Consider the following 12,556-nt stretch of genomic DNA (forward strand, 5'->3'; position numbering starts at 1 on the left):
CAGAGTTGGACATGAAAGAAGTGACTTAGTTTGCACACATGAATTTTGACTACAAGTACTTACTGTTTGTGACCAGTCTCTTTAAGAAGAAACCCCCCCTCCTCTGCTGCACTCTGGGGCTGTCCCACAATTACAGTCACAGATCCCTATTTTGTTAACCTTCTTGCCAAAACTTAAAATTAACTGGAAACATGTGGCAAGAAGAAAATTAACTGGAAACAATTAGATAAAATATTATCTAATTAGTTTTAGATAATGTAATCTTCCTAAGTATGAAAATGGTGGGGGGAAATCGCCTAGAACTGATTTTTTAATACATTTGTATAAATGAGAGAAGTGTTCAATTTGCTACTATTGAAAACTCTGTAATCATCAGGTGACCTTACTGTATTTCCTCCAAAGAAGTCTGAGTTACAACTTAAAGATATTAGATTAAGCAGTGCCAATTTAATAAAATGTTAACCAAAGGTATAAAGTACCATTAATTCCTATTATAACTACAAACATTCAATAGTCAACCAACAGAATCTCATCTTTCAATTTGAACATATTGTTCTTTCTTCAAAAGTGCAGGAAAAAGGAGAGAAGATATCCAGACTGTCCAACATAATCAAACAGTTGGGCTGTTTCTAACTTCATTCACCTATTCAGCAGTTCTTTAATCTTCCAAGTCCACCCACACAGCCAATTCCTTCCTGTAGCTGATTTTCAGGAGGTTTATATATTTCAACTCTTTTCCTTCCAAATCTAATTCTAAAGTTCAGTGGCACTTTCTCTCTGAGGTCTCATTCTTTTTCAAGGAGATTTCCATTTAGATAACAATTTCACTCATGTGAGTTTATGAAGCCAATGTTGTTCCAGGTAGCCACAGTAACAGGGTACAAAAAGGTCTCTTTCCATACTTATCCAGGTTGCTCTTATCATTGCCCTTACATATTATTGGATTATCTTCAGAATCTCCAAAGTCTTAAATAATTATTTCTAAGAGCACCTTTGTGATGCTTCCATGATCCTACCAATGAGTACATTTAGCACCTACTTTTTAAAAACCTGTGAACAAGTTTCCCGGCCCTATCTTCTGTGGCCTCAGTCATTGAGTGTCATGGGCCCTTACAGTCATAGCTAAACTGACCTGAAATGAGTCCACACACTCAAAAGCAGTATACAGTATGCTCTGAGGCCTTCAAAGTGCTAATTCCAAATGAAAATCCATATCTTTCTCCTCACTTGTGATGTATCTTAAGGAGTTTTGAGTTATGCTAACTACATCTTAGAATAGTGCTATATAACAAAATTATCTGCATGATGGAAATATTCTATTCTGTGATTTAATGGCACAATGTTTAGTTTAATTTTGGAAAGAACAATCTTAGTGTTTAAACAAAATAATAGCTTTTCAATTCTATCCACATCCCTATGGCTTTTTGTCTTTTAAATTTGTCCAGCTCCCAGATAAACTGGACTTTTCTCTCATGTCCGAATCCTGTAGATGTTGTTGAGCCTAGGCTGAACACATTTACATGCTGCCTACAAGGCTTCATTTAAGGAGTCTGAAATCTCCATCACATCACCCTACCCTTCTTTATCTACACTACCCAGTCCATGATAGCTTTATTATATGGCTAAAGGTTACTCTTTCCTAATTCTTTGCACTGCTTTGAAGTACAGAAGAAGATGAAGTGGCCATTGCATAGGCTGACTTTTCATTAGCCTGGGTACCTTTTCTCTGAGACTCTCCAGCCAGGATAACTGACTCTTCTTAACAGGCTCATGGAGGTTTTTGAGGGAAAATATTTGAATAGAATATTTAATACTTTATATTTTTAATTCATATTAATTCAGCTCTTCCATGTATTTCTAATTTAAATTTTTCTTTCACTTCTACCCCATGGAATTTCTTTTTTGCTCTTCTTAGTTTATACCATAATATGTAGACCCACAGAGTAAGTGCTATTTCCTGTGGAACACACTTGTGTAGGCTTTCTTAACAGTTCATATACTTTATTAACTTTGGAAATGGCAACCCACTCCAGTACTATTGTTTGGAAAATCCCGTGGATGGAGGAGCCTGATAGGCTGCAGTCCATGGGGTGGCAAAGAGTCAGACACAACTGAGCGACTTCACTCACTCACTCACTTTTTAATACACTTTATAGGATTAAAATTTTTTTTCTTAATAATTTTAGGTTTAATGAAAAGGTGTGAGATAGTTTGGAAACTTCTACCATTTCCCATAATGTTGCTGCTACTGCTAAGTCACTTCAGTCTTGTCCAACTCTGTGCGACCCCATAGATGGCAGCTCACCAGGCCCCCCCGTCCCTGGGATTCTCCAGGCAAGAACACTGGAGCGGGCTGCCATTTCCTTCTCCAATGCATGAAAGTGAAAAGTGAAAGTGAAGTTGCTCAGTCGTGTCCGACTCTTCGCGACCCCATGGACTGCAGCCTACCAGGCTCCTCCGCCCATGGGATTTTCCAGGCAAGAGTACTGGAGTGGGGTGCCATTGCCTTCTCCACCCTACAAAACTCTGGTAAATTTGCCAAAACTAATAAATTTACATTATCATTAAAGTACAAATTTGTTCAGACTTCACCAGTTTTACCACTATTTTTCCACTATTTTCCACAAGCCATTCCACACCAATACTGTAAAGACTCCTCTTTCAGATGTCTCATGCCTCCAAGACAAGGTCCTGCCTATACTGGTGAAAAGTAGAATGAGAGGGTAGGAATGAAAAGGTGAAATTTTACCTCCTATTGCTCCAAATTCCTAACAACAATTTCTTGTATTTAACAACAAATATCCTAAAATTATATCCCTAAAGCATAGAAAACACACCTTGAATCTAGAGGTAAGATTTCTGCAGACCTAAGAGCAACAAAGGTCCATCCACCAAAATACAGGTCAGCTGCTCAAGTGAGCTGTTATCTAATTGCTGCCTGAGGGCTGCTTCTGTGTGCCAGCTTATACAGTCTGAGTGGTGGTCACAATACCTAAAGATGCTAAACCAGGCAGAGGAACCTGAAGCAAATGAGCAGGCCATGATGTTACTGTGTTTTTGGGTTTTTTTAATGCTCTGATATTAACCAAGCAATAAACATTAATAATGCATCTAAAAAAGACAAGAATACTTTGATTTACTTGTTTATGTATTTGCTCATTTATCGAGTTCCTTCTGCTTGCACCCATAACAGTCCTTTACTGTCTGTTCACCAATGAAATTGTCATCCCCTATCCAATCTTATCCAAAACCTGGAAATGAGTTTTAACTCAGAAACCTGATTGGCTTAATTTTGTCTAGGATTCATGGATTCTTGAAATTGTAAAGAATCTTAAATGATTTGTAAGAAACATTTTTCCAGCAAAAATTTACCTGCCTCTCCAGTCATTTGGACACAGAAAGACAAGCTTCTGAAACAGACTGATTGGCAAACCCATTGTATTTTTGCCTTATTGGCCCTTCCATCCACACCGCATGTTTTTGGATTTCATTTTTTCTGATGTTATTTTTATAGATTTACTGCTTTTTTGCTGTTGTCTATTTTTAGGTGGCGCCAGCAGTAAGAATCCAACTGCCAGTGCAGGAGACACAGGAGATACAGGTTCAAGCCTCAGATTGGGAAGATCCCCTGGAGGAGGAATGGCAACCCACTCTAGTATTCTTGTCTGAAAAATCACATGACAAAGCACACAGAACACAGCTGCTTTATAATGTTGTGTTAATTTCTGTTGTACAACAATGTGAATCAGCCATAATTATATATATATAATTCCCTCCCTCTTGAGCCTCTCTCTCCCCTTCCATTCCCCCCAACTAGGTTATCACAGAACACCAGGCTTGACTTCCTGTGTTATACAGCATTTTCCCAGTAGCCATATATTTTCCTCATGGTAGTGTATATATGTTAATGCTACTCTCACAATTCATCACACCCTCCCCTTGCTCCCCCTACCCTGATGTGTCCACATGTCTGTTTTCTACATCTACATCTCTGTTCCTGTGCTGGAAATAGGTTCATCGGCACCATTTTTCTAGATCCCACCATTTTTCTAGATCCCATATATATGCATTAATATGCTGTGTTTGTTTTACTCTTTCTGACTTACTTCACTCTTTTTAACAGGCTCTAGGTTCATCCACCTCATTACGACTGACTCAAATTCTTCCCTTTTTATTTCTGAGTAATATTCCACTTGCAATGAGACCTATTTTCTTTAATGAGACATCAGTGGCTACAAACTGCAAGGCAGCCAAAATTGACAGAATTAGCCCAAGCATGTAAATAAAGAAACAAACTAAAAATGCAAGAATCAAATAGAAACAATAATGGTGACTTTATTAAAAGAACCTCAGACTAGAAACAAACCAACAGCCAAACAGTGGATGGATAACACACACAAACACATATAATTTCATGTATGAATATCATATTCATACATGGAATTCTATTGAGCATATTGAACAATAAAAAAGGATAGATACTAGTGCACTGATAAGCAACATAGATGACATAACCACAAGCTAGGTGGGAAAAAATGACAGCTACAAAGAGCATATACAGTTTGTTCCATTTTCATAAAATTACAGGAAGAACAAATCTAAACAACTAGCGTAAGACATGAAGTAGCTGCAATAATACATAGTTGGTAATGGTTTAAGTGCAAATAGATTTGAGGAGTATTGGGGTAATGGAAATGGTTCTTATCTTGATTGTGATCATGTTTACATAGGTTTATATATTTTTCAAAATAATGGGCATGCACATCTAAAATAGATGTATTTTATTTTACATAAATTGTACATCCATTGTTAATTCAATTTTTATAATGAAGCAGAAAAAAAAAAAAATGTGACCAGTAAAAAGAGCACAGGTTTAGAAAGTAAACTTTGCAAACTTCAAGAAAGTAGGAATAACCTTGGTTGCTTTCTCCCCCGCCAGTTTATGAGTTGAATGATTGTCTTGTATTCAGAGCTTAACAAATATTACTTGATTAGTGAATGAAATCTTCCCTGGTGGCTCAGACGGTAAAGAATCAGCCTGCAATGTAGGAGACCTAGATTCAATCCCTGGGTTGGGAAGATCCCCTGGAGAAGGGAATGGCAACCCACTCCAGTATTTTTGCCTGGAAAATCCCAGGGACAGAGGAGCCTGGTGGGCCACAGTCTGTGGGGTCACAAAGAGTTGGATACGACTCAGTGACTTACACTCATGCAGTGAATGAAACTTAAAGGAACCAACATCTAGGCAGGGATATCTCAGAACCACTCTCTGGGGGACTTGCCTTCCATATACATCCTTTGCTTTGATCCTATCCTCATCCCTCTTGCTCTTACCTTAACCATTCAGTGATATATTTGGCCCATTGCCCTTCGTACATGGCCTGCACTCTTTCTCTCCTTGTGTTTGGAATAAGTTTGAAAGAGCTGACTAAATGTATTTAGAAAATAAGTGTGACAAAGGGCAAAGTTATATTTTTTCTATAAGAGTTTAGATAGAAAGTGAGGTAACTAAAGAAGTTTGGAATTTCTTGCCCACATTAAAAAAGAGGAAAAAAAAAAAGGATTTAAACAAGACAGGGACCATCAGAGTTTCAAATAACAACAATGATGTCAGAAATGACTATAATGAGAAGTCTGTCGATATGACAACAAATCCAATTTGGATAAGGTTGCTTTGTCTTGGTTTGATTTTCATTGAGCACTTTGCATGTAAGAAAGTCAACTTTGTCATGACCATTGTCCCAAAGGAGCTTAAATATTAGAAGATGTAAAAAGACCTAAGTAGCTGTAATTCAGGGAAAGAAGTAATGTATACTTGTAGCAGAGCACAGCTGAAGCACTGTCTGGATTCAGACCAGGGAGAGACTCCTTCCTCCTTATGGATCAGTGAAACCTTCTGGAGGATATGGCATCAGAAATGGGCTTTGAAGGTTGAGTACTACTAAGAAAATTTAGATTACAAGGAAGGTATTCCATGCAGAGTTACAGAAATTAAAATAGCTTGCATTAACAAATTATTATAAAGTAGAAGCAGAAAAAAAAAATGGAGAAGAGAAACAGTGGCATCACTATGTTCTCTTAGGCTTCTGGGCTGTTGGGTACTCATTCAGATTGGTAAGGCATGGTGAAGAATCTCGTGGGATGTCTTGATATGAACTGTGAAACAAGAGAAATGGGGAGAAATTCTAAATAAGATGGAAATAGTGGTTGAGGAAGAGGAGAGAGGTCAAGAGAAGAAAGCTAAGAGAAGTAAAAATGAAATGGAACATAAAATAAGAAATTGCAAAGAGAGGAGAAATACAAAAAACTCACCAGTGCTTCCTAATCCATAATGCAAGGATCATCGAAAGCATTAGGGGCACGATCACTGCCAATGATATCAAGTTCATGGAAAGATGATGCCCTGTGAATATTAGAGAGACACCTAGATGTCATAATAAACCCACTGCCAATTTTGCTCTATCTATCGATTTGCCTGCCTTAGCATACAAACTAGGCATAAGTCCCATCAATTATCTTATTTAGCCACTTTATTCTCATACTTGTTGGGAAGGATTCTTCATCTCCCCACTAAGCTCTTATATCTGAGTGTCCCTCATATTCCATTTCTGCATTTCTGTAATCATCTCTATTAATTCCTTCTTAATATCTCTCTCACTTAGTTCTGCCATCATCAAACTTTCTTTTGCCCTGATTTCTAGGCTCAAGAATCACCTTTGCACACTTAAAAATTCCATCTTACTTATCCCAGTAGAGAAAGATGTCCTGGTCTCCTAGACTGCTATGCCTCACCTGGCAAGAAAAGCCAGTTGCCTCCTCAGGCTCCACATGCATGATCATGTGAAGATCCCATCAACATTGGGCAGAACATGACCCTGCTAAGTTCCTGGCTGCTCCCGTTCACCCCACATCCATGTCACCAAAACAGGCTTTGGGTAGAAGCCAGAGACGTGACAAGCTAGCAGTAGCTGACTTGACCCAAGGATGGGGCTACTCGTCAGCCAAGCCTCTGGTCTCACTGGAAAAGGCATTAAAAATATTCATATGAGGACTCTAACAGACAGTTTAGGGACAAAATATCCACAGTAATATTAAAGTTCCTCTAGGAACTTTTGCCCAGCAACCCCTCTCCCTCTTGAACTATTCCTTCCTAATTTTGAAAGGAATGGTAGAAAGGAACAAGACTTATATAGAAAGATCTTAGAAAGGGGGCTGTACCAACCTTGCCTCTAGAGATACATCTTGCCTGCATTGAGGAGACCCAAGAGAAATTGGGGACAGATGTTGCTGATGAGTTTATGCACTGTTTCCTTGATGCCTTCATGCTGATTGATTAGATCACAGACACTCTGGGCCCCACTCTTACCCTCTGGAGATGGTACCCATGACATGGTTTGGAAACTCAAGAAATCTGACCCTTGATAAGCTGCCTGAAAAAAACCTTTTGTGGTTTCCCTAGAACGCAGCTCACAGTCAACTCTCACCTGTAATTCAAAGGGATCTGGGAAGAGGGAGGAAGAAGAAAGAGAAATTAATGAAAAAAATGAGAGGAACTATATGGGAACCTGAGACTTATTTTTTAAAATGTAGAGAAAGAGATGGTTTTATAAGTGTATAAGGGTGAGTCAATGATATATTCAATCAGGAACAGGGAAGGGAAGAATTGGTGGGATTGGGAAAAGGGCATAAGGGACAAATGCCAAGAACTGAGGGTTTGATTTGAATAAGTTGGAGGGTAAATTATAAGTGAGGTTCATGGTATAGGTTAGGGGAGGGTGAAGAGGAACTCATGTGAGGGAGGGGAGAGAACAACATTCCTAGGTGCATGAAATGAATCATAATGGTTGTTGGACTATGGACATAGACTTAAAGTAACTGAGTAGAAGAAGAGATGATATTTTAAGGGAGTCAATATTATAGAGCCCAGTAACTACTACCCTTTCCTATCTCCTGAATTCAAATCCAAATGAGATAAAGATAGAGAGCAATTGATATATGGATCAAATTGTCAACTTCACTTCTGATAAATCTTCTAGATGATTTCCCTTAACTGTATAATCCAAGTAATGTTGCTGGTATTGAAAACCAAATGAAGTAGACTTATTTACTCTTATAAATGGATTATTTGTGTCCCCTCTAAACTCACATGTTGAAACCCCTACCCCCAAAGTGGTTATACTTGGAGATAATGACTCTAAGAAAGTAGAGTTAAATGAGGTCTTAAGAGTGGGGTCTTATATGAAAAGACACAGAGTGAGTTCCCTCTTCCTCCTTTCTCCCTCTCTCTCTCTGTCTCTCCTCACATGCACTGAGTAAAGGTCATCTGAAGACATATCAGGAAGGCGGCTATCTACAAGCAAGCCAGAAAGAGAGCCTTCACAAGAAATCAAGTTCTCTTGTATTGCTAGTCTTGTGAACTGTGAGAAAGTATGTCTGTGGTTGAAGCCACCCAGGCTGTGTGTTTTCCTCTGCAGCCCAGGCAGACTAATACACTTACCTAGTCCAAGAAGTGCTAGAAAGCCTCTAAGCAAACCCTCCCCAAGGGTCTGGTCGAGTCAAGGGATGAAGGAGGAAACCAGAACTGACACTTGTGAGAGCAGCTTGACTCCAGAGGCAAAGGGCAGGAAGAAGCTGTTGAGACATATCACAGACCCAGTTTCTTTCCTAGACTCACCAGTGAACTAATTCTATTTCTTATTTTCATAAGAAATAATAGGACTGAGAAAAGAAATTAAAAAATATTTAAGGAATTCTCCTTCAGAGGAATTAGAAGGTGTCATCCAATTCCATGATAATAATATTCAGTCAATCTGAACAGAAAACTAGTAATGCATACTCTTTGCAAACGTCTCTCTCCTGACTGACTCCTCACAGTCACCACTGCATTTCTCTCCATAATCTGTAAAATCTGCCTCTTTATCTCTAACCCTACTATCATTTAGTCCGTACTTTCATCATGTGTGACTCACGTCATTGCTATAATCCCTTATCTAGACAATGCAATCCAAATCCTCTCCCTCTCTGTTCAGCACTCTGATTCAGAGTTGCTATGTAAAATGCACACCTGATCTTGTCAAACTCATAATTAAAATACTTCAATTGCCTTCATGAAAAATAATCCAAACTCCTACATATGCCAGTATTATACACAAAGGCTCATATTTTAATATATCATTCCCCAAGAAAAAGGTTGGAGGAAGTGGAAGAAGTAGGATTTGTGAGAAGGGAAATTTGTACCAGTGAACAATTTGTACCAGTGAACAATTATTAACAGAGATCCAAGAGCCTGAAAATCTCCAATAGGGAGAGAAAGAGGTGGTTATATAGGCCCTCTAGATACACATGATCCCCAAAGAATAACCTGAGATGGCTGGAACATCTCCTAATTCGAATCCAGCCTGTTTGAGGGCCCTGCCTTTTCTGGGGGTGTCAGTGCTCTTCCTCTGTCACCCACCTTCCCCAGGCTCCCTCTTCTCACTCTATTGGTGCTCAGGTTATAGATGTGCTCACACTCACCTTTGCCTGGGCTCTTACCTGGCCCTCCACCAAGCTCATGTCAGCAAGTGGTTCCCCGCTAGGGATCACTGTCCTCAGCACTCCACTGGCATGTGTCCACCCCACAGTGTCACACTCTACTCCATCATCCCCTCTCTGCCAGCAGAAACTTCACCCTCTGCCCACTTTCCTGCTCAAGAAACCCCACTATTTCTCAGAGTCACATGCCTTTCCCTGAAGTTTCATTTCCCCATCAGCACTTCTTCATGTGATTCTCTCCCCTTCCTGGTTCCCAGCAGCAGTCTCAGCTTCTGTTCTGGGTCCTCCTGCCTCTCATATCTGCAGCAGTGAAAAGTCCCATCCTGAGATCTAGGATAAACCCCTTACTAGAATGCATTGATTACTGTCTTCGGTCTCAGTTTCTCCCACTGTAAAATGATTGGACTAAAATAATTTTATATTCTCCAGTTCTGTTTCAATTTTAACATTCTTTGAGTTGGTCTGTGTTCATATTCATCTTTATTTACATAGTTTTTCCAGCTCTGCCTCCTGGTCCTCATTTCTTACTTACTTTATTATGACTCCATAATGTTCTCTATTTACCTTTAATCTGAGTGCCTAGGGTCCCATCTCTATTTTATCAGCACTCCTCCCTAATTTCCCTATCCATTCTTTCTAAACTCTGCTCACCACCTCAGTTAAATTTGAAAGCCTAGAGTATTTCCACATCACTTGACCCTTCAATTTCCATGCTTAAATATGTGCATGACAAGTAAGATGCTTTTTTTGCAAGATTGAAGCCAGGAAAGAATAACAACAACAACAAAAACTACTATAAAAATGTAGATATTCTGGACAAACTATAGTTTTATAAATTATTTATTCAACATATGCTCACCTCATAAGATTAAAGAAATTGTTCAGAAAACAATCAAATGAGACATTGAAAATTAGAGCTGAAAGTGAACATTAACACTTGAACTTCCCAGAGTGTTGTCAAGGGTTGATTCCCAAGGGCTTTGGCTACACTAGCCATACAGATGATGAGGTACTCTTGAGACCTCCAAAAAAAAGATACAAGTTGGGCATGAGATTGTCTATTTGTTTTTAATAATTTTATTATTATTTTTTATTTTTTAACGTTACAATATTGTATTGGTTTTGCCATATATCTACATGAATCTGCCACAGGTATACACGTGTTCCCCATCCTGAACCCTCCTCCCTCCTCCTTCCCTGTACCTTCCCTCTGGGTCATCCCAGTGCACCAGCCCGAAGCATCTGGTATCGTGCATCGAACCTGGACTGGCGACTCGTTTCATATATGATATTATACATGTTTCAATGCCATTCTCCCAAATCATCCCACCCTCTCCCTTCCCACAGAGTCCAAAAGACTGTTCTATACATCAGTGTCTCTTTTGCTGTCTCGTACACCGGGTTATTGTTACCATCTTTCTAAATTCCATATATATGCGTTAGTATACTGTATTGGTGTTTTTCTTTCTGGCTTACTTCACTCTGTATAATAGGCTCCAGTTTCACCCACCTCATTAGAACTGATTCAAATGTATTCTTTTTAATGGCTGAGTAATACTCCATTGTGTATATGTTCCACAGCTTTCTTATCCATTTATCTGCTGATGGACATCTAGGTTGCTTCCATGTCCTGGCTATTATAAACAGTGCTGCGATGAACAGTGGGGTACACGTGTCTCTTTCAATTCTGGTTTCCTTGGTGTCTATGCCCAGCAGTGGGATTGCTGGATCATAAGGCAGTTCTATTTCCAGATTTTTAAGGAATCTCCACACTGTTCTCCATAGTGGCTGTACTAGTTTGCATTCCCACCAACAGTGTAAGAGGGTTCCCTTTTCTCCACACCCTCTCCAGTATTTATTGCTTGTAGACTTATGGATTGCAGCCATTCTGACTGGCATGAAATGGTACCTCATAGTGGTTTTGATTTGCATTTCTCTGATAATGAGTGATGTTGACCATCTTTTCATGTGTTTGTTAGCCATCTGTGTGTCTTCTTTGGAGAAATGTCTATTTAATTCTTTGGCCCATTTTTTTGATTGGGCCGTTTGTTTTTCTGGAATTGAGCTGTTGGAGTCGCTTGTATATTTTTGAGATTAGTTGTTTGTCAGTTGCTTCATTTGCTATTATTTTCTCCCATTCTGAAGGCTGTCTTTTCACCTTGCTTATAGTTTCCTTTGTTGTGCAGAAGCTTTTAAGTTTAATTAGGTCCCATTTGTTTATTTTTGCTTTTATTTCCAATATTCTGGGAGGTGGGTCATACAGGATCCTGCTGTGATGTATGTTGGAGAGTGTTTTGCCTATGTTCTCCTCTAGGAGTTTTATAGTTTCTGGTCTTACATTTAGATCTTTAATCCATTTTGAGTTTATTTTTGTGTATGGTGTTAGAAAGTGCTCTAGTTTCTTTCTTTGACAAGTGGTTGACCAGTTTTCCCAGCACCACTTGTTAAGGAGATTGTCTTTAATCCATTGTATATCTTTATCTCCTTTGTCAAAGATAAGGTGTCCATAGGTGCGTGGATTTATCTCTGGGCTTTCTATTTTGTTCCATTGATCTATATTTCTGTCTTTGTGCCAGTACCATACTGTCTTGATGACTGTGGCTTTGTAGTAGAGCCTGAAGTCAGGCAGGTTGATTCCTCCAGTTCCATTCTTCTTTCTCAAGATTGCTTTGGCTATTCGAGGTTTTTTGTATTTCCATACAAATTGTGAAATTATTTGTTCTAGCTCTGTGAAGAATACCATTGGTAGCTTGATAGGGATTGCATTGAATCTATAAATTGCTTTGGGTGGTATACTCATTTTCACTATATTGATTCTTCCAATCCATGAACATGATATATTTCTCCATCTATTAGTGTCCTCTTTGATTTCTTTCACCAGTGTTTTATAGTTTTCTATGTATAGGTCTTTAGTTTCTTTAGGTAGATATATTCCTAAGTATTTTATTCTTTTCATTGCAAAGGTGAATGGAATTGTTTCCTTAATTTCTCTTTCTATTTTCTCATTATTAGTGTATAGGAA

General features: G+C 38.8%; 1 long non-coding RNA gene across 5 annotated transcripts; it reads right to left on the reverse strand.

Moving 5' to 3' along the window:
* Positions 1-4,302: 4,302 nt before the first annotated feature.
* Positions 4,303-9,639, reverse strand: LOC100141145 (uncharacterized). 5 transcript variants are annotated; one of them, XR_009493838.1, is made up of 4 exons: positions 9,535-9,639; positions 8,498-8,631; positions 6,313-6,403; positions 4,303-6,156 (listed from the first exon to the last, which is right to left on the reverse strand). It is a non-coding gene; the product is annotated as an uncharacterized lncRNA (long non-coding RNA). The 5 variants fall into 5 exon arrangements; XR_009493837.1 differs by having other exon boundaries at positions 9,517-9,639; XR_805295.4 differs by lacking the exon at positions 8,498-8,631.
* Between the last annotated feature and the right edge of the window lie 2,917 nt (positions 9,640-12,556).

Source organism: Bos taurus, chromosome 3 (genome assembly GCF_002263795.3).
Source record: "Bos taurus isolate L1 Dominette 01449 registration number 42190680 breed Hereford chromosome 3, ARS-UCD2.0, whole genome shotgun sequence".
Classification (NCBI taxonomy): domain Eukaryota; kingdom Metazoa; phylum Chordata; class Mammalia; order Artiodactyla; family Bovidae; genus Bos; species Bos taurus.